Genomic DNA, 26,056 nt, shown 5'->3' on the forward strand with positions numbered 1-26,056 from the left:
AGACGAGAGAACAGCGCAGGGTCCTGTGTCGTTCCTCCACGAAGAGGGGGAGCGACAACTTGCCACATTATGGTCTCATATCCATGTTCACTTTCTTCATTGGACTTCATTAATCATCTCTGATGTTATTTGATTTTTCCTTTTTGACTGCCTCTTTCTCCCTCACTGGATTGTGATGTCAAAGAGGGCAGGGGCCCTGTCTTATTTTTCATAGCACAGTGTCTAGCACATAGTAGCCTTGCAATATATATTTGTTGAATGAACTAATGAATAAAGCCATTTTTCTTACTTCATAGTTTCATTTACCTCAAGTGGAATTATAGGTGATTACAACAATTTGCAGGAATTTTTCACAGAAATAGAATAGCTTCAAAGTTTCACTGCAAAAGTAAGGAAATTGAAAGAATGCAGATGATGAATGTTCTTTTTTTAGAGCTGGCATATCTGCTTTTTTCCTTCAGTTGCAACCTTGATATTGCTACAAATGTGCTGCAGTGTAGTTTTTCTTAAGCAGATGATGTCATTTAGTACAATCTTTTTTCTTTTTTAATCTCTGTTCTATTAATCAAATACAAGGTCTGTAAAGTGAGCCTGGTGTCATCCTGTCCTCTGCCAGTTTCCTGATTGAAAGGCTCACCCTTAGCCTATGATCACATCCATTTGGCAGAAAATCAGCTTATTTGATGGGTAAGGACATCAGCATGTCTCTCTTCTTGGTAGATTTGATTCCCTCTCCCCGGAATATAAATGGGACTGATGTGTCAAATGAACCTGTAAATATTATTTCTCCTGATTGTCTAGATGCCATGTTAGCTCTTGTCTGAGGAATAGAGAGGCAGCACAGGAGGAGGTTAGCATCGAGTATGACGTGAGCCCGATGAGTCGATTGGCCTGTTCCTTCACTTGGCCGGCAGAGCTCATCTCCTTCTCGCCCTCTTCACTAAGTTACAAGTTATGTGGGAATAAAGATGTTGTCTTTTTCCTTTGTAATTTTACACACATATGCTGTCTGATATACAGTATTATAGACTGTGAAGTGATATGGATTCTATGAAAGATTGTTCCCACATAATACAAACTATTTAGGAAACAAACACGATTTGCTTATCCAAAATAAAAAAAATCCCACCTACTTTATTAAGCAACATTGACTAAGTAATGCACAGTAGTTGCAACCAATACAAAATAGCTAAGTACATACTATGTGCTAGTTGTTCTAAATGATCACATACCTAAATGTGACTGAACACCTACAGCCGCACTGCAGTCATTGAAATAAATGTATAGGAATGAATTTAGGGAATGAATGTTGCAAACAACTTTATTTACTAGTTCATTTAACAGAAAAGTCTGGGTTTATCTTCCTTTTCATTAGTTCTTTAGATGGGAAACAATGCCATGTGATCAAGAGATAAATTTGTTTTTATCTCTGTTTTTGCCTCACACTCTGGTATTATAACATCCTTATTTGATGGAGAAGTTGAGGATCAGGGAGGTAAAAGTCTAATGTTCAAATAAGAGTAAAATCAGGCTTAGACTGTGGTTTATTTAATTCCAGAGTATGTGATCTTGACAAATATACTGTAAACTGTCTCTAATGTTTATTTTAATGTCTAGTAGTTGATTGTGGCATCTTATATCATTTTTAGAAAGTACCCTTTACTTTAAAAATGTAATATTTCATCAAACATTAAGATGAGAATCTGGGAACATGCATTTGAACCAGCACTTACCACAAGTGAGGTGAACCTTAAAGGTTACTTCTATCTTCAATGAGGTATTTCTATAGAAAAGCTTATGATTTTATTCCAAGACTATAAACAACTTCACAGAAAATTAAAAGCTCATCTTGTGACTCATTTATGCATCATCTCTACATGTACCTATGTTTTTTATTTTAATTTCTGTATAAGTGATATGTTTGCTTAGTAATTCCAATTTTCTAAACCATCAAGTTCTGAGAATGGTGATTTGGAACAAGTCATCATGAAAGAAATATTTTATAAATGCACTTGTCCCTATTGTTTATATCAATTATAAATAGGAGTTCAGTATCATAAAAATCTAGGCAATCTAGATCAGAAGTGCTGTGGTCTGAATGTTTGTGTACCAGTAATATTAAAATGTTGAAATCCAGTTACCATCAGTTTACTGGCATTAGGAGCTGGAGGCTTGGGGAGTAAATTGGATCATGAGAGCACAGATCTCATTAATGTGAGTTGTGCCCTTATAAAGAGGCTGCAGAGAGCTCCCTCGCTCCTTTCACCACATGGACGCAGCAAAAAGTGGGCCCGCACTACACACAGAATCTGTCAGAGCATTGATCTTGGACTTCCCACACTCAGAAATGAGTTCCGGTTGTTTATAATCCACCTAGTTTATGATCTTTGGTTGTAGCAGCCCGAAAAGACTAAGATAAGGGGTTTTTAACCTGAACGTACATTAGAAATACCTAGCTGGTGGTGGGAGTAGCTTTGAAAAAGTATGATCTTAGGGTGGTAGAGCTCCATAGACCAATTATATCAGAATCTCAGGAGTGGGGTTTGGCCATGAATATTTTTTAAATGCCCCCCTCTCCTGAATTTTTAATGTACAGCTGGAGTTTACAACTGCTGATCTAGGCTGGATCACCGTCCACTGCACCAAGTTCCATGATCACGGATTCCTTGACTTCCGCAAAAGCCGGCTGCTTCAGTGATGCCAGAGTCTAATGAGCCATCGATTGTTGGTCCCAGAACAACAAACGTATCCTTGCTGTATCAGAGTGATTTGGATTCATAAGATTTTTTGGTTCATTAACAATGTCAGATTAGCCATTATAGTTTGTTTAGTCTTTGAGTCCTTAATAATGATAGAAACAGAACAGTTCTGTCAAAGTACTTGATTTTTCTCATGTGAAAGGAAATCAAAGAGCATCTGAAAGTCAGGGGAAAAATTGTGGGTTGAGGGCTTGAGCTTTTGAAGTTCCCTTTTGAATTCTAGTAACTTGGTTTATTTGAAATCTCTATTTTAAAATCAGAACAACGACATTACATTTTTCTCCCAAATCCTTCAACAATTCTTAAATGTCAGCAGAGACTTCCACAGTGAAATGGGACACAGAGGTTTTCATTAATTCATCTCCAGAAAATTTGATAACAAAACTTGAATTTGTATTCACTGGTACTGAGCATCTCTTCTCACCAAAGAACTCTGAAAGTCATGATGACAAATACTCATTTCTAGGTCAGGACGCAAAGGAGACTCAACTCTGTGGATAGTTGATTAAAGGAATTATTTCAGATTTCGCAGTCATAACATTGAGGTAGTCTTGGATGTAATTTATTTACTTAACCATCTGGGTCAGCACTCAAGAAAAGAAAGCTATTATTTAGTTCACAAATGCACCTGTAGTTTGTTTCACCAATACAGCTGGAAGATTTGTGTAGGTTCAACCTAGTCCCAAGAGGACCCGCTCTCTGGTCAGACTTCAGAGTCACTTGCCCTGGGCCACTGAAGGAAGCCAATCTGACAATTACACAATGAAATGTCTTTTTTCTAGTGAATAATGAGCAGGAAAAAGGCTCCCCTACCCATCCCCTGGGTGTGACCCACCTGCCAGAATACATTGAGAGCCCTCTCCATGGGAGCTACAGCATTCCAGTTTGGTGTAGCATCTGCTCCTTGTACATCAACCCTTCACAACTCAAGGCCAGGTCTGAGTGTTAGAAAAGAAAGGAAGAGACAGGTGAGTCAATGCTGCTTAAGGTCTTGTGCTTCCTTGCCACCTTTGACATCCTATATGTAACCCTACTGTGGGAACAGAATTAAATGTAGCCAGAGAGATTCCACCTTCAGAGAAGAGATGGTGGTTCCCCACTGTTGCCCTGCTTCTGGTGGTGCACGTATCTTTTGGCTCTGTGCTGCCTTTCATTTCATTCTTGTTTGCTTGTGTTGAGACCTGGTTCCTGGATCCCAGAGTGCTGCCATGAGAGACAGCAAATGAAAAACTTGCTCATAGCACAGGAGGCTGAAAAGGAACACTTGTATAACCTGGTAGTCCTTTTTGTGGTCAGTTTTATTCTGCACTTGAATCTGACTTAGGTTCTGATGAGAAAGATGATGGAAAACAGAATAGTGAAAAAAAATGGCTGGGCCTATAATGGTGCTTTTGTGACCAGTGAAAAGTCTTCAGAGATGGTCAAAGAAGAGGGGAAATGACTGAGAAGGGGGACCTCTGCACTGAAAGCTGTGATGGCAGTAGCTGTAATAGCCACTTCTGACTGACTGGATAGTAAGGAATTTATCTGTTGTAATATTTTGTAGACACAGTACTGAATCTGCATTCATCTATGAATGATGTAATTATTCTTTCTATGGTCGCACATACTTAATCTTATAATGAATAGATGCAAGAGCTTTTTTATTTATTTGACAGGTAGAGTTTACAGACAGTGAGAGAGAGACAGAGAAAAGTCTTCCTTCCGTTGGTTCACTCTTCAAATGGCCGCAATGGCTGGATCTATGCCGATCCGGAGCCAGGAGCTTCTTCCGGGTCTCCCATGTGGGTGCAGGGGCCCAAGCACTTGGGCCATCTTCCACTGCTATCCCAGGCCACAGCAGAGAGCTGGACTAAAAGAGGAGCAACCAGGACTAGAATCTGGCACCCATATGGGATGCCGGCGCTGCAGGCAGAGGATTAACCTAGTGTGCCACAGCGCTGGCCCCAGAGCTTTGTTTTTTTTTTTTTTTAAGATTTTATTTATTTGAAAGGTAGAGTTACAGAGAGAAGGAAGGAAGGAGGAGGGGGGAGACAGATACAGGAGAGGAGGGGGGAAGGGAGGGAAGGAGGGGCTGAAGAGGAGGAGGAAGGGGGAGAGGGAGGGAGGGAGGGAGAGAGAGAGAGAGAGAGAGAGAGAGAGAGATCTTCCATTTGTTGGTTCACTCTGCTATGGCTGGAACTGGGCCAGGCCAAAGGCAGGAGCTGGGAGTTTCTTCCAGGTCTCCCACGTGGGTGCAGGAGTCCAAGCACTTGGATTATCTTTGGTTGTTTTTTCAGGTGCATTAGCAGAGAGCTGGATCTGAAGAGGAGAAACTGGGATTTAATTGGCCCCAAATGGGATGCCAGCATGACAGGTGGCAGCTTAGCCTGCTATGCCACCATACCCACCCCAGATACAAGAATCTGGTACTGTATTCCTAATCAAATGATTTCTAACTATATCAATTCACAGAATTGTTTTTGTTTTACTGTTTTTATATATATGTATATATATGTGTGTGTGTGTATATATATATATTTAAAATATTTGTTTATTTGAGATACAGAGTTACACGGAGAAGGAATGAGAGAGGTGGAGAGAGCAAGATCTTCCATCCACTGGTTCACTCCCCAAATGGCTGCAACGGCCAGAGCTGGGTAGATTGGAAGCCAGGAGCCAGGAGCTTCTTCCCGTTCTCCCACACAGGTGCAGGAACCTAAGCACTTAGGCCATCCTCCACTGCTTTCCCAGGAGCAGCTGGGACTCAAACTGTTGCTCGTATGGGATGCTGGCACTGCAGGCAGTGGCTTTACCAACTATCCATGGCACTGGCTCCTGTTTTATATTTTTTCAACAGCTTACATTTCCCTTATTTTTAAAAATCATGCACATACATTCTTGGTACATTTTTAAAAGATAATAAAGGCTGGGGCTGGCGCTGTGGCGTAGTGGGTTAAACCACTGCCTACAGTGCTGGCATCCCATATGGGTACTGGTTTTAGTACTGGCTGCTCCACTTTTGATCCAGCTCCCTGCTATGGCCTGGGAAAGCAGTAGAAGATGGCCCACGTCCTTGGGCCCCTGCACCAATGTGGGAGACCCAGAAGAAGCTCCTGGCTCCTGGCTCCTGGCTCCTGGTTTGGGTCCGCACAACTCCGGCCACTGTGGCCAACTGGGGAGTGAACCAGCAGATGGAAGACTTTCTCTGCCTCTCCTTCTCTGTGTAACTCTTTCAAATAAATAAATAAATAAATAAATCTTTAACAAAAAGATAATAACCTTTCTCTCTGTCTCGCTCACTGTCTGTAACTCTGTCACATAAAAAAAAGGTAATAAAGGCTAATATATAAAAACTAGGCATCTAGCTTAGTGATTAAGATGCTCACATCTCACATCAGAATGCCTGTGTTTGGTTCTTGGCTCTGTCTCCTGATTCCAGCTTCTTACCAAAGCAGAACCCAGGAGGAGGCACCAATGATGGCTCAGGCAACTGTTTCTCCCACCCTCGTGGGAGAGCTGGGTAGACATCCCAGCTCTTGTCTCCTACGCCAGCCCAGCTGCAGCTGCTGTGGGCATCTGAGGAGTTAACCAACAGATGGAAGCTCCCCTCGCCTTTTCTGTCTCTCAAATTCTTAAGAAAGGGCCTTGTTTAGTTTGGTTGCTTAGGGTTTGAGGGGCTTTCTTTTGAAAGTACATTTATGAATTTGCCTAACATTCTTTTCCACTTGTATCCTTTATAACAAGGGCTGTATCATGAATATCTTTTTTATACTTGATGCCACAATGGCTTACACATAATAAACACACAGTAAGCATTTATTGGTTCGCTGGTTTTATGTTACATATGGGGCACAGTCTATTATACAGAGTTTTGACAGTGTCAGATTCAACCACACTTTTTGAAAAAGTAATTTTTCTACTGTGTCTCTTCCCTCACCTTCTTTCACTGCCTTGGTGGAGATGTAGCTGCTACCCCCAGTCCACAGAGACAGCCTTTGCTGCAGTACCAGTGTCTACCTTACGGAAAAGCCCAGTAGTTACTCTGCTGTTGGTAGTTCCTGGGCCTCTCCGTGTACTCCTTCTAATTCCCCCTTTCTTTGGCTTCCATGTTATCTCCTGCTTCTCTGCACCTCCTCAGTATCCCCTGAGACTTCTCTTCCTCTGTAGACCACTGGAAGGTGATGAGCTTGATTTTTGCTTCTTCTTTTCTCATTCTACCCTTTTAAGTGATCCCATCCACTTTTGAGTGTTCAGTACGACCTGATGATGCATTCTAAATGCATGAGCTTTCCTGAGCTGTGGACCATATTTCCAGCTGTTTGCCAGATGTTTCCACCCGGGTACCCCAAGGGCATTGCAACTCTATATATTAGAACTGAATTCCTCACCTCACCTCTACAATTCCCATCCTACAACGTGACTCTTCCTCCTTACCCACTTTGTATCCTGATTTGGTCAGTTTCACCCATGTCCCAGCACCCCACCAGCTGTCCCAGATAGGATGCTTAGAACTGGTGGCAGAGGTGGTCTCTCAAAACGGTGTTAGTGATGTGAGAACAAGTCCTTCAATTCCCCTGCCTGATGACCTTCCTCCCTTAGCACTCATCTCAAGCACTGTCGCCTTTCTGAAGCCTCTATTAAAGCAGAATTAGATGTTTTCACCTCTAGGTACTCAGAGAAATGTTTACTTACTTTTATTGCAACACAAAATCTTGTTGTGTTGTAATTGTCTATGTGTGGGTATTTGCTCTGCTCTACTGTGAACCCCTAGAGATCATGACCCATGAATTTTTCATTGTTATAAAAACCTATACTGAAGGCCAGTGCTGTGGCATAGCAGGTAAAGCTGCCACCTACAGTGCCAGCATCCCATATGGGCATTGGTTCAAGTCCTAGCTGCTCCACTTCCAATCCAACTCTCTGCTGTGGCCTAGGAAAGCAGTGGAAGGTGGCCCAAGTCCCTGGGTCCCTGCAGCCACGTGGGAGACCCAGAACAAGGTCCTGGTTTATAATCCACCCAGCCCCGGCCATTGCAGCTACGGGGGAGTGAACCAGCGAATAGAAGACTTCTCTCTCCCTCTCTTGCTCTCTCTACCTCTCTATCTCTGCCTCTCTATAACTCTGCCTTTCAAATAAATAAACTTTTTTTTTTGACAGGCAGAGTTAGACAGAGAGAAAGATAATAAATAAATCTTAAAAAAAGAAACCTATACTAGCAGCTGGCGCAGTGGGTAAAACTGCCACCTGCAGCACTGGAATCCCATATTGGTTTCCAGTTTGGGTCCTGGCTGTTCCACTTCCAATCCAGCTCCCTGCTAATGTGCCTGGGAAAGCATTGGAATACTTGGGCCCCTATACCCACATGGGAGACCCAGAAGAAGCTCCTGGTTTTGGATCAGCCCAGCTCTGGCATTGTGGCCATTTGGGGAGTGAACCAGCAGATGGAAGATCTCACTTTCTGTCTCTCTCATTCCCTCTTTCTCTGTAACTCTGCCTTTCAAATGAATAAATCTTATTTATAAAAAACCCCTACACTGGCTCTAGTTGAAAGGCACCTAATGAAAGCTCAATGGAGTCTAGTTTCTGAAATGAACAGATTGGTTATTAGGATGAAAGTAATGTGCCAGTGTTGTGCACAGCAGAGTAAGCTGCTGATTGTGCTGCTGGCATCCCGTATTGTGGTGCTGATTCGAGGCGTGACTGCTCTGCTTCTCGCCTAACTTCCTGCTGACGCACGTGGGAGGCAGTAGAGGATGGTCCAAGTACCCATTTGGGAGAACAGGATGGAGCTTCTGGCTTTGGCCCAGCCCAAACTCAGCTGCTGGCAAGCCATTTGGGGAGTAAACAGTGGATAGAAGATTCTCTCTCTCTCCCCCGACCCCTCTCTCAGTTGCTAGGTCTTTCAGATAAATAAATAATCGTTAAAAAAATCATAATGTTGTGGAGCTCGGAAGGAGATCATTGGAAAACCCTACTATTTTCCTGGGTGGCTTTCCTTTAGTTTGTTAATACTTCATCCAGGTTTAAAATACGTACAAATCTTAGGAATTCTAACAAGATGAGAGTATTACTGAAATAGTTTTGAATTCCTTATAGCCACATAATCTTCCAATAAAAATATATGGAAATAGAATATCAAATCCAAAGCTATTAACATCAAAACACAGCGAAAAGCTGTTGCCATCAACCCTGACGTATAAGAAGAAAAGGAAACACTACCAGCAGCTGAAAGACCTCCATAATATCAACAATGATACTGGAAGAAGCACTGGGGCATCTAACAGACCTGAGAAGAATAGAGGGTTTTGTTTTTTTAATTTTTATTTGTATTGATTTGACAGGTAGAGTTATAGACAGTGAGAGAGAGAGAGAGACAGAGAGAAAGGTCTTCCTTCCGTTGGTTCACTCCCCAAATGGCCGCTACAATCAGCGCAGCCAGGTGCTTGCTCCTGGTCTCCCATGCGGGTGCAGGCACCCAAGCACCTGGGCCATCCTCCACTGCCTTCCCAGGCCACAGCAGAGAGCTGGACTGGAAGAGGAGCAACCGGGACTAGACTCCGGTGCCCATATGGGATGCTGGCACTGCAAGCGGAGGATTAACCAAGTAAGCCACGGCACCAGCCCCAAGAATAGAGTTTTTTTTCTTTTCTTTTCTTTCTTTTTTTTTTTTTTTTTAACAGGCAGAGTGGACAGTGAGAGAGAGAGAGACAGAGAGAAAGGTCTTCCTTTGCCGTTGGTTCACCCTCCAATGGCCGCCGCGGCCGGCGCACCGCGCTGATCCAATGGCAGGAGCCAGGTACTTCTCCTGGTCTCCCATGGGATGCAGGGCCCAAGGACTTGGGCCATCCTCCACTGCACTCCCTGGCCACAGCAGAGAGCTGGCCTGGAAGAGGGGCAACCGGGACAGAATCCGGCGCCCCAACCGGGACTAGAACCCAGTGTGCCGGCGCCGCAAGGCGGAGGATTAGCCTAGTGAGCCGCGGCGCCAGCCAAGAATAGAGTTTTAAAATCACCAAAAGCTAAGTACAGTTGGCCAATTTGAGAACCGCTTAACCCACAAAGGGTTTATCCACACATCAATTTGTGGATGAGTGAAAGGACAATATACAGCACCAAGGTCTAAAAAGAATGCAGTAGTTTGATCCTTAAGAACTCCGGAAATTCATCGGCTGAATCTTCAAAGACAACGCTCATACTAAGGAAAAATTATGGGAGTTGAACAGAACAGAGAGACAAAGGAAAGAGAAGGTTCAGAAAGTGAGGGAGAAGCACACAACCAGGAGTTCTCATAAATAAGAAATAAAGGTCAGGCAACTGGCCTAGTGGTGAAGACACTGGGAAGATGTGCCTGGGACCCATGTCAGAGTACCTGGCTTTACTTCCAGCTTTAGCTCCTGACTCCAACTTCCTGTTAATGTAGATGCTGAGATGCAGAGATAATGGTTCACGTAGTTGGGTTTGTGGCACTCCTAGGGAGACCTGAATTGCAATCGAAGCTACTGGCTTCAGCTCCCTGGCCATCGAGAGCATTTGGATAATGAAACAGTAGATGGCTCTCTGTCTCTCCCTCTCCCTCTCCCTCTCCCTCTCCCTCTCCCTCTCTCTCTCTCGTGTGTGTGTGTGTGTGTATACATTATAGATATCTATATAAATGTATGTATTAGATATGTTGCCCTTCTGTGTATGTATATATACTGTGTATGTATATATATACATACATATATGTATATGTATATATCTCCCTTTATGTATATATATATTAACCAAGTAAGCCACAGCGCCAGCCCCAAGAATAGAGTTTTAAAATCACCAAAAGCTAAGCACAGGGAGAGAGTATCTTGCCTCTCTGTGTATATCTCTCAAGTAAGTTTTTAAAAAAATATTTATTGTGAGGTATAGAAACACAAAGAGAGAGAGATGGTTTCCATCTGCTGGTTCAGTCTGCGAAGGCCTACAGTAGCTGGAGTTGAGACAGGCTGAAGACAGGAGCAGGGAACTCAATCTATATTTCCTATGTGGGTGATAGGTACCCAACTACTTGAACCATCACCTGCTGCCTCCCATGGTGCACATTAGCAGGAGACTGGGATTGGGAGTGACTTGAATCCAGGACTCTGAAATGGGATGCTAGCATCCTAACCAGCAGCTTAACTGGTAGATGAAATATCTGCCCTCCTCCCCACAAGAGAACCAAGAAACCAAAAACTTAAACTACAGATGGTGGAGTTCAACAAATAAGGACAGATAATAAATATTTTAGACTTTGAGAACTTCTCAACTCTGCCATTTTAGCATGAAACCAGTGATAGATAAGCTGTAAACAAATACTCATGACGATATTCCAATAAAGCTATAAAAGTAGGTGATGGGCTGAATTTAGCCCATGAGCTATGGCTTGTTGACCCTTGATCTAGAGTCATGAAGCTCCAAAAGTTGTTCTAACCCATCCCTCCTTCCTAAAGGGTCATAAACTCTACTGTCACATAAAGTACAACTGAGAAATAGCAAATTTGAATCTCATACAAACTTTGTCATAAAGAGAATAAGGAACAAGGTAAGCATCTTATAATGATAGTACATAAAAAAGTCCACAAAACAGGTAAAAATTTTAAATATCTCACAATGACTTTAAAGTGACAGGAAAATAGGGGTGTTGTGGTATAACAGATTGGACTGCCACCTGCAATGCTGGCATCCCATAAAGGTGCCAGTTCACAAATACCAGCTGTTCCACTTCTGATGTAGCTCCCTGCTACTGTGCCTGGGAAAGCAGTGGAAGGTGGTGCTAATCCTTGGGCCCCTTTACCTACTTGGAAGGCCTGGATGAAGTTCCTGGCTCCTGGCTTTGGCCTGGCTCAGCCCCTGGATGTTAGGGCCGTTTGAAAAGGAAACCACAAATGGAAAATTCTCTCAGTTAGAGAGAGAGAGAGAGAGAGACAGAGAAAGGTCTTCCTTTCGTTGGTTCACCCTCCAAATGGCTGCTATTGGCGGCATGCTGCAGCTGGCACAATGTGCCGATCCAAAGCCAGGAGCCAGGTGCTTCCTCCTGGTCTCCCATGCGGGTGCTCTGCTTTTCAAATAAATAAAAATAGATCTTGGAAAAAATAAGTGATGGGAAAATAAAAGGTATGAAGTGGTTACACAAATTAGAATAACCCAGGAGTGAGGTGATAGAATTCAGGAAGAATTAGAATTTCAAAGAAATAATTTCAGTAATGAAATCCAAACTGGAAGAGATGTAAGTGCAAATAAATCTGACAGACATTTTAGTAAGAAATTAAAAGGAAAGGAGAAACATTTGGTAAATCAAGCAAAATAGAGGAAAGGTTATCAAAAAATGTGAGAGAAAGAAATGGATAAAGGGGGGGAAAATGATCTAACCTGCATGTATTAGGTTCCCTAAAGAAGAAATTCAGCAATAGAACATATTTAGGAGATTTTGTAGCTATACAGATAGATAACAGTAAGAAATGGATAGCAATAAAAATTTGGGATAGAAATCAAATGACTATTTTTCCCAAAAATTCTGGTTTTGTATATCTGTCTTTGAAAGCCATAAAAATGTTATATAATTATAATACAATGTATGTTTTTAAGTATTCCCTTAAGATATAAGGAAATTTAAGGAACTTAGTCCAAGTATCCCACATGAGTAGCAGGAACCTAACAACTTGAGCTACCACCTACTGCCTCCCAAGGTCTACATTGGCAGGAAACTGAAATTGGGAGCTGGAGCCAGGAACTGCACCCAGGTACTCTGATACAGGACATGGACATCTTAACCACTAGGCCAAACACCTTGCTGAATTGTGTGCTACTTTTTTTTTGTTGTTAAGATTTTATTTATTTGAAAGTTAAGAGTTACAGACAGTGAGGAGGAGACAGAGAGAAAAGTCTTCCTTTTCCGTAGGGTCACCCCCAAAATTGCCACTACAGCCAGCGTGCTGCGCTGATCAGAAGCCAGGAGCCAGGTGCTTCCTCCTGGTCTCCCATGCGGGGGCAGGGCCCAAGAACTTGGACCATCCTCCACTGCCTTCCCAGGCCGCAGCAGAGAGCTGGACTGGAAGAGGAGCAGTCGGGACAGAACCGGTGCCCCAACTGGGACTAGAACCCCCGGGGTGCCGGTGCCGCAGGTGGAGGATTAGCCAAGTGAGCCATGGCGCCAGCCTTGGATGGATTAACATTTAAATTGGTGGCCCAAGTAAGTTAGATTAGTGTGAATGGGCTTCATCCAATCAGTCTGATTAGAATAAAAAGGCTGACCCTCCCCAGAGCAAAAGGACATCTTCCCTTGACACCCATTAACTAGGACATTGGCTTTTTTTCCTGTCTTCAACTTGAACTAGACTGCCGGCTCCCCAGGTCTGTGGACTGGCTACTCACCTTACAGATCTTGGGTTTTGCCAGACTTCAGATTCACATTAACCCAATTCCTTATAGTAAATTACATATATGTATGTGTGTGTATACATACATGTGTGTATATGTGTATATTATATATAATACATACACATTACATATATACACATATACACACATGATTTCTCGAGTCATGAATTTGAGTTTAAAGTATTAAAATGAAGTATTAGTGTATTTTCATCCAAAAAAGTATTTCTATCTGTGTACTTTAAAGACCTAAAAACAATGGTAAACCAGTGTCAATGAATAGCTCTTGGTTTATGATCTCTAAATCTCTAGATCTTCCCATGAAAAGGAATGAGAGATCCTCAGGGAAATGGCTGAGTACAAGTCCAGTGTGAGACATGTACAAGGCATGCAAGGACAATCTTGCCAAATCAGATAGAAAAGAAATGATTAAAGCCTGCAAAGATCGTGTCAGGATCCAGAAGCCAACTTAAAGTGCCTCCCAATGGCCAAAGATGGGATGGTCTGAACCCAGTGAGGATAATAACTATAATGGTTTGAAACACATGAAAGTATATTTGAAACTATGAGTCTATCATGTGACCAAAAAACAACTAGTTAATATCATTGTAGAACACTAAACCAACTTACTATTTTGAAAACTGATAATAAGAGGTAAGCATTTACCCTGCCATTACCTCATGAATTGTATTTCTGGGAAACTACATAGTAAACTCGGGGAATTTTTTATTTTGGCTGATACATTTGATTTTTTAAAAAAGATTTTATTAGGGGGCCGGCATTGTGGCATAGTAGCCTATGCCTATGGCTCTGACATCCCATATGGGTTCCAGTTCAAGTCTCAGCTGCTCCTCTTCTGATTCAGCTCTCTGCTTATGGCCTTGGAAAGCAATGGAAGATGGCTTAAGTGTTTGGGCCCCTGCATCCACATGGGAGACCAGAAGAAGCGCCTGGCTCCTGGTTTTGGATTGGCCCAGCTCCAGCTGTTGTGGTCATTTGGGGAGTAAACCAGTGGATTGAAGACCTCTCTGTCTTTCCCTTTCTCTCTCTGTCACTCTGCCTCTCAAATAAAATCTTTTTTTTTAAAGATTTTAAAGACAAAAAGAGATCTACTGGCTCACTCCCCAATTGCCCGCAACAGGTCAGGGTAGGTCAGGCTAAAGCCAGGAGCCAGGGATTCCACCCAGATCTTCCACATGGATGACAGGGGCCCAAATACTGGGGCCATTATGTGAGTTGCAGAGGCCCAAGTATATGGGCCAGTATTCACTGCTTTCCCAGGCACATTTGCAGGGAGCTAGATCCAAAACACAGCACTGGGACTCAAACCAGCAATCCCCTATGGGATGCTGGTGTCACACATGTGCCACAACACCAGCCCCTATTCTAGAAGCTTATAAAGAAGTAGCAGAATTATAATATCAACATTTTTCAATCCTTAATTAATTAGTATCTTTACCAACATCTGCTACCACAATAAAATGAGATAAACAGACATTAGTTCCTCCTAATGGAAACTTCCATATCTATCAAGTGCATTTGTCAAAGATAAACACATCTGAATCTTTTCAAATCTCTTAGATTCAACCATTAGTTTAAAAGCACGAAATATGTTAAATAATACCCAGTGTTATGATCAAAATAAAATCTACTTCTATAGGACAAATGACCTGGTTTTATCAATGAACAAATTATAAAGAAAAAAAAAAGACGAGATGAAGAGAGAGCTTAGAAAGTAAGGCAGACCCAAGAAACTTGTAGTCAATCACTATGAGTGAATTTTTATGAATCTTGATTCAAACAAAATTAAAACTTACATTGATGAAGCAGTTGGAAATTTGAACATTGTGTATTTGATAATATTAAGTCATTATTATTAGATACAATAATAGTATTGTGGGCTTTTTTTAATAAAGACTCATTTTTTAAATACATATGCTGAAATATTTGTGGATAAAATGATATGTGAGATTTGCTCAAATTATATGGAAGAAGGGAATTCAGCAGGATATATAGATTAAGTGAGGTAGGCTATGACTTGAGATTCTTTTTTTTTTTTTTTAAAGATTTATTTATTGAAAGGTAAAATGACACAGAGAGAGAGAGTTTCCACCTACTGGTTCACTCCTCAAATGTCCACAATAGCCAGGGCTGGGCCAGGTTGAAGCCAGGAGTTAGGAACTCCATCTTAGTATCACAGCTGGCAGGAGCCCCAGTACTTGAGCCATTTTCCACTGCTTTCTTGGGTGCATTAGCAGAAAAACTAGATCAGAACTAGAGGAATCAAGTCTTAAACTGGTGATATGGGATGCTGTTGTCTCAAATAGCAGCCTAACCTGCTGCACCACAATGCCAGCTCCTGAGTTGAAGATTCTTGAAGCTCTTGGATTAAGAGGGTTCATCAATATTTTTTGTGATACAAAAAATTTTTTTGAGTCTAAGCCTCTGAGCTCTAGTGCTCTTTCCACCACATCATTAAATTGGTCATGGAAAAGAGCAAGCAAAATTCCACAATTTTCTGCATTTTTAAATTTCTAATAGTGTTCCCAAAACAAGGGACAAAGGCAGCAGTTAAAAAATGCTAGCACTGGGAGTTCATGAACCCTGTTTTCTCATTGATTTTTGCCAAGAAATGTCTATGTGGTCTTTAGCAAGATCAGATTTTCCAGTCTTGATTTGGTCATGGTCATAGGTCAAGGTCCACATTATAGCTTACAAGAAGGCAGTAGTTCCAGCCAAGGAGGCTTCATTATCTGCATGAAGAGAGCTTACTACTGTGTTTTAGGAGAAAAATAAATCAGCTTTGGAATAACTGTCAATACAATAAGTTAGATGACAAATGTAAAAATAAAAACCTTCACAGAGGGAGGAAAAAGGTGCATTCTGTGAAAGCATTGGCCAAATCTTTATAAGTGACAGTATTATTGGCTCAAAATAGTAGTACCATTTTTCACTGTAATATATGGTCTTGTGGTTGAGGTCCTCTATAGCTATTATTTTTTTTCTCTTCATAGTTTGCCTGTATTTGTTATTTGAGACATGGTAATATTCATAGTTCTCACTGGTTCTAATCTATGTGCACATGACTTTCTTGTATAAAGGGCTATTCCTTGATTTTGAAATGTTCTTGATAATATCTGCAAGCAACCTTTCAAACAAATAAAAAATCATGATCATTTGATGTTGATGCATATATACTGTTTTACTTGTCTAATCCCAGAAAATAAATGAGGTGGTAGAGCAAATGAAATCAACGTTCTCTTTTACCCACCTGGCATCAATTGTTTCCAACCCCAAGCATCTAGTTGAGGATTATTTGTCAGCCAAAGAGGTGGAGGGTCATACCAGAATTCTCAGTGGCTTATGTAACAACCAGACAATACCCTTCTGTGCAGGCACAGCGCCCTTTCTCCATGTTAATTCTCTCCCATACATTTGGACAGACTAACTTTCTCAACCACACACATATGCCCACTCCAATTTTCTCTCCTGTATCTGTAAGTTACTTTGCCCAAGATAAATTTATTCATCTGTTTCATATTTAGATGACCTCCCTCAGCATGTTTTATATGCTATCATTGGAAAAAATTCTAAATAAAAGAGTACATGCAGGTAATTATAAAAAAAGAGCTATTACATACTTGATAGAAGGAAGGAGAGGAAGGGAGGGAGACAGTGAAAGCAAAATGCACACACCACAAAATTTTGAAACATCTACAACTCATACATTCTAATGTGAGCCATTAGTTGAAGTTTGTTATTCTAGAATATTGAGAGAAAATGCTAACATCCAAACAAAATGCACACTATAAATCTCAGGTTGAAAAAAAGATCTTGAAAAAAAATTCACAATGATGATGTGTAAAGGGGGTACCTCAGAAACATGTAAAACTAGTGTTGTTAGTCAATAGATTTTCATTTTTTACTTTTTAAAGATTTATTTGGAAGGTAGAGTGACAGAGAGAGACAGAATGAGACATCTATCTGCTGGTTCACGCCCTAGATGCCCACAACAAGCAGAAGCCAGGAGCTAGGAACTCCATCCAGATCTGCTAGATACATGAGAGGAACCCAAATACTTGGGCCATCACCTGATGTGTTCTATGTACATTAACAGGAAGCTGGGGCCGGCGCTGTGGCTCACTAGGCTAATCTTCCACCTGTGGTGCTGGCACCCCGGGTTCTAGTCCAGGTCGGGGCGCTGGAGTCTGTCCCGGTTGCTCCTCTTCCAGTCCAGCTCTCTGCTGTGGCCCGGGAGTGCAGTGGAGGATGGCCCAGGTCCTTGGGCCCTGCACCCACATGGGAGACCAGGAGGAAGCACCTGGCTCCTGGCTTCGGATCGGCACAGCACACCGGCCGCAACACGCCAGCCATGGTAGCCACTTGGGGGGTGAACCAACGGAAAAGGAGGACCTTTCTCTCTGTCTCTCTCTCTCTCACTGTCTAACTCTGCCCATCAAAAACAAACAAACAAGCCGGCGCCGTGGCTCAATAGGCTAATCCTCCACCTTGCGGCGCCGGCACACCGGGTTCTAGTCCCGGTTGGGGCGCCGGATTCTGTCCCGGTTGCCCCTCTTCCAGGCCAGCTCTCTGCTATGGCCAGGGAGTGCAGTGGAGGATGGCCCAGGTGCTTGGGCCCTGCACCCCATGGGAGACCAGGAAAAGCACCTGGCTCCTGGCTCCTGCCAGGATCAGCGCGGTGCGCCGGCTGCAGCGGCGGCCATTGGAGGGTGAACCAACGGCAAAAGGAAGACCTTTCTCTCTCTGTCTCTCTCTCTCTCACTGTCCACTCTGCCTGTCAAAAAAAAAAAAAAAAAAAAAAAAAAACAAACAAACAAAAAACAACAGGAAGCTGGATGGAAGTGCAGGTATCCCAAGCAGCAGCTAAATCCACTGCACCACAATGCTAGCTCTCTGTGTGCTGAGAAACTCAGTATTAGGGATTTTAAACATGAAGTCAGAGTTCATATTAAAACTTGAGATTCACAGCCCAAGCATTCTGCCTACTGCTCTCTGTCATGTACCCATTCCAAAAGCTGGCTCACAGAGCATATTGTTCAAATGAAGGTTTAGTTACTCTCTAAGTTCCAGAATGGACTTACTGAATTAACCATTCTGACCTCTGAATATTTGTTTTTGAATTTATAGGCTATCAGAATTCTGCATTTGCAAAAATTAGTGGGCATTTTAGCTGTTTCAATAGGATGTTTAAATATTTATATCTATTTTTAATAAAACATTTTAGGAGTTAAACTCTAAAACTTGCTTAACTTTAGGAAGTTGTCTGATTTTTATCTAAAACAAAGGCAGCTTTATGGATTAGTAGTCATTGTGTGACAGAAATTGGCTGGATGTCACTGACCCTGTTTCCTTTCTCTGGGCGTACAAGAAGGCCTACTCTTGCTTCCAGTGAGGCTGGTGTCATTTGATGAGGTTCTGGCCAATGGGATGTGGAGGGACGTGGTGTGCACCTCATTGAGGCTTGTCTGTAAAACACTCTGGTGACCTTCAGGCTGATGGATGATCAAGTGGAGGGTTCATTTCTCCGCCTGTGTATTGTTCATGGGAAGTCCCACAATACAGGGGTAGCCCAGGTCTCTGAGTCACTTCCTGGGGCACAACCTCCAAGGAGAATTGCCCCATCTGTATTGGGCAGGGAGGTGAGAAATAAGCAGATTTTTTATTAAGTCACTGAGATTTGCAGGATGCAAGTAACTGCTGATGTTGATTGCTTCTAGGTGGTTAGAACACCATTCTTTCTTCCTGTTTAGGGAGCCTCACCGTGCTCAGTACCTTATCTCTGCATTTTACATCAGGTCTAAACTTCTCACTCCTAGACCTCTGATGTTGACCTTGGGCCCCATGTCATATATTTCCAAAGATAGCTCACTTCCTGATCATACGTTTGAAGAGCTCACAGAGGGCTTGGCCATTCTGTAGGTAAAAGATGCTTTCATTTGAGCAGCATAATTTTGTTTCTGAAACAGTGAAAGAATTTTTTATGGTAGGGCACTTTACATTTTGGAGATCCCCCCTCCACGGGCACACACTTCATTATCTCGTCTTCCCCATTCTTATTTTTCAGCCCAAGATTCATGGTCTTCATCTTGTTTGCATTTCAGAATTTCTTCTCAATATTTCACAGCAAGGAGTTTTGACCTCTGATTTACCATCAATTTTTGTGAATTGTGGATGTTTTTGAAACTTTCTGATTTCTGTTTCGCTTTAGCTCTTTCTTCCTGTGAAGTGTATAACAGCTCTCTTTTATTATTACCAAGTGTGTACTTTCCTCTTTATTAACGTTTCTTTTTTTTTTTTTCCGACAGGCAGAGTTAGAGACAGACAGAGAGAAGAGAAAGGTCTTCCTTCTGTTGGTTCACCCCCCAAATGGCCACTACGGCCGGCGCCCTGCGCTGATCTGAAGCCAGGAGCCAGGTGCTTCCTCCTGGTCTCCCATGCGGGTGCAGGGCCCAAGCACTTGAGCCATTTTCCACTATCTTCCCGGGGCCACAGCAGAGAGCTGGACTGGAAGAGGGGCAACCGGGACAGAATCCAGCACCCTGACTGGGACTAGAACCCGGTGTGCAGGCGCTGCAGGCGGAGGATTAGCCTGGCCCTTTATTAAGGCGTCTAAGAGCTATGGCATCATTCTTTCAGTTCTTCTCCCCCGATGCCTGACTCCTGCAGTCTCAGCAGAGAGGCCTCCTTTCCCTGCCCAGCACAGCCTGTTCACTGAGCAGCAGGTGCAGCAGGGGTCCTGGAAGTCCCCGGGGCCCTCCTCTGCTCTACCTTACTATTTCCAAAGCCTCAACAGCAATTGCACTTTTCTCTGTTCCCACCATTGTCAATCTCTCAACTACATACCTCCACTTTCTGTTGTCCTTGAAGTTTCTCTGTGCTCAACCAGTCCTTCCCAAACCACTTCAGCAAGATCTCAAAATCATCTTGGATTTCATGCTCCCAAATCTCCCTCACTGAGGACGGTTCTCATTTAGCCTACATGCGTGGTCTCCACTGTACCAAACGCCTGCTGATGCTAGGACAGACTCTCCCCAGAGATTAGGATTAGTGAGTGCATTTTCCTAGGGCCCAAACCCGGGCCGGGTCTCAGACCTGCCCTGGATTCTGGCAGGAATCTGAAGCAGAGAATTTCAAAGTTGAGAACAGGAGCTCTCTTTCTCTGTATAGCTCTTACCTCTCTGCCTCTAAAAATAAATAAATAATTAAAAAAAAAAAAAAAACACCAGATCTCTAGACCCCTCCCTCTTCAGAGTCTAATTTGTAAAATCTTGATTGAACTGTAGGAATCTGCATTTCTCTAAGGCCTCTCAGGTATACTATTTGCAGGGATGCGAGGGCCACAGCCAGTGAAGTTTTTAAGACGCCCTGAGGAAAATGTCACCTTGTAGGAAAGCAGTCTATTAACATAGCTTTATGACAGGCTGACCTTTGTCACTTGAAGATATTCTCAGGACTGATACTTGCTCCTTCCTTTGCTTCCAGCTCTCTGAGTCTCCTTTGTTGACTCCCGGCCCTGGCTTTCAGAGCCATGACTCATACCTCTTGTTCCGTATTTTTAGCTTTGCTTCTCAACATCTGTAACTGTCCTCACATTGTGCTCGGAAATCACCCAGCGTTCCAAATATTGAGGTGTGAGGTGGAAATCATTCCAATCTTCACTTTCTTTCCCTTTTCCTTTCCAGTACTTCTCAGCCCCTGTGGTTGGAAGGAGCCATGGGATTTGTTCTGGCTAATGATGTAAGAGCTGAAGTGGCCTGTGCGGGATTCCCCAGTCCCTCCCTTTGCTTCCACTTCCCCCTCCTGGTCACATGTTCCAGCAGCTGTGAGCTGGGAGAGCCTCCATCCGTACAGGTCCTTCCATTTCTGTGTGGAGCACAGTTTTTGCAGACATGCACGGAACATCTTGTGTGAGCGCAGAAGACACTTGTGTTGGATTGATCCAGAGAGATTTGAGGGGAACTTGTTATCACAGAAAAACCAAGCCCATGTGCCTCAAACGCAGTCGTGTTCTACTTTAATCGAGTTTGTCCAGGGTCACCTTGGTCCTTGCTTATGTAGCTGAAAGCTGCTGATTGCATTAGAGAATTCAGTATACAGCGAGGCAGGCAACATAATAAATTGTCTATTTTTATGGTAATGGATCAATGAGCACCTAATAAACATATTTCAGTAAATATATCTTCAGCTTGAGACAAAAATGCATATCAGGAGACTTCTGGCTATTAGACTGTGAACTCTGACTAGTACAGAGCTGATGGATTATTGAGCATTTATCTTAATAAATCTCATACATCCAGATTTGGGGTTCCAACAACCATCAGTTGCCACTAACTCTAATTTGGACTCAATTCTCTGTATTTTTTCCTAAGTGCTTACATTTATGTAGACAGAAACAGCTTTTTGCAAGTTCGTAGAAACATAAGAATCTGCCCTGATAAAGTACAGTAAAATGTTTTTTTTTTCTTTTTCCTTCCAACTCTGCTGGAGGCAGTGTGGAAGCCGGGGGCATTTGCCGCCCTGAAGAGGCTTTTAAGCTGGCTCCCGTTGATTTGTATTCTGCGTGTCCTCTTGAAAACTTAAGTTGCCCATACAAGGCAACTTAGGTCGTCTAGGCTGTCCTTGTTTTACCTTTGCAAAAGCCTCGTTTAAATTGTGAAGCTGGAAGAATGGCCTCTAAACAGCTTCTTCTAAAGCGATTGTGTCTGATTCCTGCCCACAGCAAGATGCAAACTGGCAATTTTCTTTTGTTCTCTGAACTCCCCCTCCCATTCCAAATTGTTGGTTATTTTTGAAAAAAATTTTTCCCCTCGTTGATGCACTCCTAGGCTGACCGACTTTCTGGGCCCTGATTCAGCTTAGTTTAACATTGTTTGCTGCCTTTCACAGTCTTGTTGGGCAATTGGTGTTTTAATTAAGAACATATTGATTTTAGATACTAGAAAATGTCATCTGGTCAAAATATCTCTGTTTTAAATCTTCTCAGCAGACTTCTCTCTGAAACCTCAAAACACACTAAGAGTGATGACAGCCTGTTTTGAGCATATCTACACTTGAATGTTGCTTTTCTTAAAGTGCTTAAAACAGTGCACTTTGTCTACCTTGACTAAAATATTCTCTGCAACCATCATTGACTAACTTTTCCTTTTCTCCACATTTTATTTCATTTATACCTCGAATAAAAGCTTTAAGTCTGAGAGAGAGGAACAAATCACTTAAGCCTCTGCCTGGGGCACTGGCATCCTCTATGGGGGCCAGTTTGTGTGCCGGCTGCTCCTCTTCTGATGCAGCTTCCTGCTGATGGGCTGGGAAGGCGGTGGAGGATGGCCTGGGTGCTTGGGTCCCTGCACCCACATGGGAGACCTAGGTGAAGCTACTGGCTCCTGGCTTTGGATCAGCCCAGCTTTGGCTGATACGGCCATTTGGGGAGTGAGCCAGTGGATGGAAGACCTCTCTGACTCTCCCTCTCTCTTTCTATGACTATAACAGTTATTATTAACTTGTAATCTTTAAATCTTAATGTGTTTAGGAAAACAATTTGAATTTGATGGTAACTAGAGCAATCATGTTCCTAATTTGTGATCTATCAGGGTTGCCTTCCAACAAATATCTTTTCCATCTTAATATTTTAAAAGAGTTAATTCTAGTTCCAATTTTTTTATTTTATTTACTTTTTTTTATTTTATTTACTTGAAAGACAGAGTTAGAGAGAGGTAGAGACAGAGAGAGAGGTCTTCCATCTGCTGGTTCACTCCCCAGATGACTGCAATGGCTGGAGCTGTGCCGATCCGAAGCCAGGAGCCAGGAGCTTCTTCAGGGTCTCCCATGTGGGTGCAGGGGCCCAAGGACTTGGACCATCTTCTACTGCTTTCCTAGGTCATAGTAGAGAGCTGGATTGGAAGTGGAGCAGCCAGGACTAGAACTGGCACCCATAGGATGCCAGCGCCTCAAGACAGGGCGTCAACCCACTGCGCCACAGTGCAGGCCCCTCTAATTCCAATATTAAAATGGAAAAAATTACATGAATAAGCTGGCAACTGCCTAAGAGAGGGGGAAAAGAAAAACTATATTGTGTTGGTTTGAGTTTCCCAGCCTAGAAGGCACTGATGTAAGGATTCAAGTTCAAGTTCTTTGAGAGATGATCCTAGAAAGGGAAGAGACATAGGGACAGGAACTGGGACCCAGGCTTGCTGGGAAACTCTTGGGAGAGAATGTAAAGCATTCCCCAGAGTCATCCCACCTAGCAGGTGAGATAGCCTGCTGTTGCTTGAGGGTGCTCTTTCGGGGTGTTACTTCTCAGGCATTTTCTCTTGCCCTGCACAGCTTCCTCCTACTGTTAGACCAAAGACAATCAGCAGTCACAGGGTCTCTAAGTCAGTAGCCAGGAGCTGCAGCAGCAGAAGCTGGAGCTTATGGGAGGCCTCGCAGTGTCTGCTGCTCTTATGAGAAGAGGATCAGTCTCAGTAGGGGTCGCACACATGCTAATTAAAATAACAATGAAATGTTATTTTGACATACTTCTGATATGTTAGAATGGCCATGATTTTTTTTTTTTCCCAAAAGAAACAATGTTGGAAAACTGGCACTCATACACTACTGGCAAGAATAAAACTTAGACAATCTTTCTGCAATTTGGGAGATGAATCAAGAAAGCTTAAAATTGTGCTTCTCTTTGATCCAGAAACTCTGCTTGTAAGATCATTGTGAGAGGATAATTAGACCAGGATGAAGTGTTCATTGAATCATTGGTTATAAAACAGACATAATCATAAATATCTAAATGTCCAAGAAAAAGTTATTGATTAATCCCTTATCTTCCAACCAGTAGAATACAATGTTTTATTTAAACTGAGGAAGCAGAAATGATTACCTGGGGCCGGCGCCGCGCATCACTAGGCTAATCCTCCGCCTTGCGGCGCTGGCACACCGGGTGCGGCGCTGGCACCCCGGGTTCTAGTCCTGGTCAGGGCGCGGATTCTGTCCCGGTTGCCCCTCTTCCAGGCCAGCTCTCTGCTGTGGCCCGGGAGTGCAGTGGAGGATGGCCCAGTGCTTGGGCCCTGCACTCCATGGGAGACCAGGAGAAGCACCTGGCTCCTGCCATCGGATCAGCGCGGTGTGCCGGCCGCAGTGCGCCGGCCGCGGCAGACATTGGAGGGTGAACCAACGGCAAAGGAAGACCTTTCTCTCTGTCTCTCTCTCTCACTGTCCACTCTGCCTGTCAAAAAATAAAAATAAAATAAAAGTAAAAAAATGATTACCTGGAAATATTTTTATAATATACTGGTAAACAGTATAAGCAGAGGCTCTATTCTATTAAAATATATATGTGTGTTGTATGCTTATGGAAAGGTCTAGATAGATTAAAAAATACTAGAAGCACTTATTAACAAATAGTAGAAATGCAGGTATTTTTAAAAATTTTGTATTTTTTATAAATCCAAAATTATTTATAATGTTATTAAATATTTTATAGCAAAATTAAATTTATTTTGAAAAGTGAAAATATGTATATTTAATTCATGAGGTTACAATATAAGGGCCAATTAGTATGCAATAAATGCTATACTAAAATCTCTCCTTCTGGGGCTGTAGCACAGTAGATTAAGCATCCACCTGTGGGTCTGGCATCCTGTATGGGCACCAGTTCAAGTCCCAGCTGCTCCACTTCTGATCTAGCTCTCTGCTATGCCTTGGGAAAGCAGTAAAAGCTGACCCAAGTCCTTGGGTCCCTACAGCCATGTGAGAGACCTGGAAGATGCTCTTAGCTCCTGGCTTCAGTCTGGCCCAACTCCAGCCATCCTGGCCATTTGGGGAGTGAACCAGTGGATGGAAGGTCTCTCTCTCTCTCTCTTTCTCTCTCTCTCTCTTTCTCTCTCTATAACTACCTCTGCCTCTTTGTAACCCTGCCTTTCAAATAAATAATTTAAAAAAAGAAAAACAAAAATGTTCAATGCCCCATTTAAAAAAATATCTCTCCCTCTGTATCCCCCTATCTCTGTAACTCTGCCTTTCAAAGGAAAACAAATAAATCTGTAAAACAAAACAAAAGTGCCAGGTGTATAAAATAAACATAGAATGGCCATTTACTTGTGAATGCCACTCTTGTAAACTGAAGGCATAAAATGTGTGTTGTCTCATCTTGGAGAAGTTTTTTTGTTAAATGAAAATCACTTGATTCATTTCTAGAAAAATGCCATGTAGCACTCTTTTTAATATGAGTCAACTTAATCCTGTCTTGAGTAGGGTAACAGCTTGTATAATTTTGCAACTTGAAGGAGAAATTTATCCTACCAGAAACCAAAATCAGAAGTAGATTGTGTTTAAATTCCATTATATATTATGTAGCTGGAGACATGGAGCAGCAGCTACAAATGTGTTTTCTCACAAGATCAAAAGACTGTAGAAAAGATTTTCAGAACTTATGGATCTTCATGGCCTAAAATTATAGTTATGTACATTATCTAATTTTTTTTACTTACCTAAAACTCTATGCGGTTAGTACATTATTATTATATTTATATCACAGATGAAGTTTCTGAGGCCTAAAAAATTCTAAATAATGTTTTCTAACCTTAGCTAAAAAAGCATCTATCTTTGGACTCAGAGATCTGATTCTTAAGATGATTTTTGAAAGATTTATTTATTCATTTGAAAGTCAGAGTTATAGAGAGGGAGAGAGAAGTCTTCCAACTACTGGTTTATTCCCCAAATGGCCACAACAGCCAGAGGCGGGCCAGGCCAAAGCCAGGAGTCAGGAGTTCGTTTCAGATCTTCCATGTTGGTGCAGGGACCCAAAAACACGTGGGCCATCTGCTGCTGCTTTCCCAAGAGCATTAGCAAGGAGATGGATCAGAAGTGGAGTGGCCAGGGCTCGAACTGACGCCCATATGGGATGATGTAGATTGGAGCCT

General features: G+C 42.5%; 1 long non-coding RNA gene across 9 annotated transcripts in view; it reads left to right on the forward strand.

The window, feature by feature from the left end:
• Positions 1-26,056, forward strand: part of LOC138845369 (uncharacterized) — a 71,774-nt gene that overhangs the window by 6,890 nt on the left and 38,828 nt on the right. The window contains exons 3-6 of one of the 9 annotated variants that reach the window (XR_016221631.1): positions 577-687; positions 2,597-2,745; positions 3,691-3,727; positions 5,039-5,157. The exons of 1 other annotated variant lie outside the window; for it this stretch is intronic. This is a non-coding gene — a long non-coding RNA (uncharacterized LOC138845369). 7 more of the 9 variants (XR_016221633.1, XR_016221634.1, XR_016221629.1 and 4 more) reach the window with 7 other exon arrangements.

Source organism: Oryctolagus cuniculus, chromosome 15 (genome assembly GCF_051225735.1).
Source record: "Oryctolagus cuniculus isolate XC-2025 breed Fujian yellow rabbit chromosome 15, ASM5122573v1, whole genome shotgun sequence".
Taxonomy (NCBI): domain Eukaryota; kingdom Metazoa; phylum Chordata; class Mammalia; order Lagomorpha; family Leporidae; genus Oryctolagus; species Oryctolagus cuniculus.